Below are 2,709 nucleotides of genomic sequence, written 5' to 3'. Positions count from 1 at the left end.
TCGAAAAAAAAAAAAAGTTTGTCATGGCTAAATAATCCATGAAGTTCATAGGCATATCAAGTAGAAAAAGATTTGGAAAATTAAATGTATAACCAGAAGAAGATTCAAAACTTACTCAGGATCACATAGCTAATGTTTCTTCTAATTCTGTGGTTTATTCTGCTTTTAATTTTTCCTGTGATACATTTTTCTTCCCCTTTTGTTTAAAAAGCAAGATAATCTATGCATGATTGACTTTAACACTGACAAAAATTGTTTAGTGAAAATTCCAGACAGGCATCCAGATATGGAAACAAATTAAAGCTGTCTCTATTGGCAGATGATGAGATTTTAAATATTGGGAATTGCAAAGAATCCAATAAAAGAAATCTATTAAAGCTGATAAATGGGTTCAATAGGACACAATAAAAGCAGCTGTATTTCCGTACTCTCAAAGCATAGGAAAATGAAAGCTTACCAAATAAAAAGTTTTAAAAAAAACCTCAATTTACCACAAAGAAAATAGGAATACTTTGCTGGTCTGCAGTATCAGATCATACTAGTTTTCATAGAAACTGGCAAGCTGATTCTAACATGGAAATTTAAGAGACAGAATAATCAGATGATCTTGAAAAGAAATTGGAGGGCTCTCTTCCTGATTTCAAAACTAAATACAAAGTTAATGAAGATCATGTACTAGCTTAAAGGTAGACACGCAAGTCACTATAGATCAGTGGTATAGAATCAGAGTCCAGAAATATGCCCTCACATAATCAGTTGAAAAATGCTGCTGGGATTATGAGCTATTCTCATGAAAAACAATGAAGTTTAATCCCTGCCCTGTACTATAATTAAAAATGGATCAAAGAACATTTGATCTAACACTGAAACAACTAAGTGAAAGACAAAAATTTTTGTGACTTTGGATTACACAAAGGTTTCTTAAAAATAGCACCAAAACCATAAGCAAAACAAATAAACTGAGCTTCATCAAAACCTTCATGTTTCAAAGGACAACAGCCATGACGATTCACTTCTGTAACCCTAGCTACTTGAGCTGATTGCAGTTCCCTTTGAGGCCAGCCTGAACAAGAAAAGTTATTTTTACCCCATCTCAACAAACAAGGTGTGGTGGTGCACTTCATGATTCCAACTTTGCAAGAGGCAGAGGTACAAAGATATAATTGTCTGGCCTGGGCAAAACATAATTCCCTATCTGAAAATGAAGGGGGAAAATAGTTCTGCAGATGTAGCTGAAGTGGTAGTTTGCCTAGCAAGCATGAAGCCCTGAATTCAAATCCCAGTATTGGGGGGAAAATTAACATTTTAAAAATGAGAGGAAATAGCTCCAAATCATAGGTGTGATAAGGGAATTTTATAAGCTCTTACAACTCAATAACAAAACTAACTTGAAAATGAGTATTCATATTCACACTTCAAAGATACACAAATGCCCCATAAGTATACTTAAAAAAATCCCTATATTGTAAGCCAGCACAAAAGTGCAAATCAAAAACACCACACCCAATAAGATGGCTGACATTCTCAATAGGACAAAGGTAATGGGGATGTGAAGAATTAGAACTCATTACCTGCTTTTGTGGAAGGACAAAATGGGCAGCCACTTAGCCTGACTCTCAAATCATTAAACAGAAAATCTCCAAAGCATGTATCCAAGTGAAATTAAAATATATACCAAGCTCAAAATTTGTGTGTAACCATTCATCCGTAACATTCATAATAGCCAAGAAATCGAAGTAATCCAAATTGCCGAGGAAAAGAAAGCCAACGTATTGAGTACTGACTGGTGCTAAGTGTAAGTACTCCATTAAATTCTATATAAATTTTATGATCTCTACAACTGTAATGCTGTGTTGTAATGGTTTGATTACTAAAGGTTAAAATTCCCATTAAAACATTTTCCTAGGTGTCTGTGTTGGGTTTATCATCCATTCTGGACAGATAGTTTAGAATCATCCAGTCTAGGCAGATAGAGTATTTAGAGAGTTTCATAGGATTTTTTTTTTTTGATGAATAATAAAGCAAGAGTGACATCTTGGTTCGTTTTGCGCTAAAGCTCATACAGGCACAAAATGTATGCACTCATATCACCTTTCATTTTCCAGGGAATTGTCTGGTTTAGACCAATCATTTTACAGAAGTCTGATTCCCAGATGATCTTGTTACTTGTGTATCTTTTTTTTCTTTATCATACATTGCTTTTAATGTTTTCAGTCTTTCATTGACTATCTTGTCTGAAATACTTTGCTGAAGATGTGCTTCCAGCTACTCAGAACGTGAAACTGTTTTCTTTTGTGTCATTTGTTTTCTATATTAGTGCCCTATTCTAGTCTGCCTAGAGTGGGCTTTGTAAGATCAGTCTCTAATTCTTGGGATTTTTTTTTTTTCTTCCAAAGTTCACATTGAGAAAGACCTTTTTTGGCTCAAGATATTTTTTTTCAAACATGCCTAGCTTTAAGCACTTTTCTGATAGATTTTCTCATGGCCCTAAAGCACTTTCCTAACTTTTATGAAGCTTTTATACAAATATCTGTATACCATCTCTTAGGTGACAGGCAATGAACTGGGCACTGAAGATTCAATGGTGAATGTCCTATAAGGCTGCTTGCATATTTGTAACATGCCTGCCTCTGGTGGAACATTAAAGTACTTTGGAAATGATAGCTGTGTCGGTTAACATCATTTGGAAGAAAAATTAACTTTCAGATC

This window comes from Perognathus longimembris, chromosome 8, assembly GCF_023159225.1.
Source record: "Perognathus longimembris pacificus isolate PPM17 chromosome 8, ASM2315922v1, whole genome shotgun sequence".
NCBI classification, from domain to species: domain Eukaryota; kingdom Metazoa; phylum Chordata; class Mammalia; order Rodentia; family Heteromyidae; genus Perognathus; species Perognathus longimembris.
Note: the sequence above shows the minus strand (reverse complement) of the source record.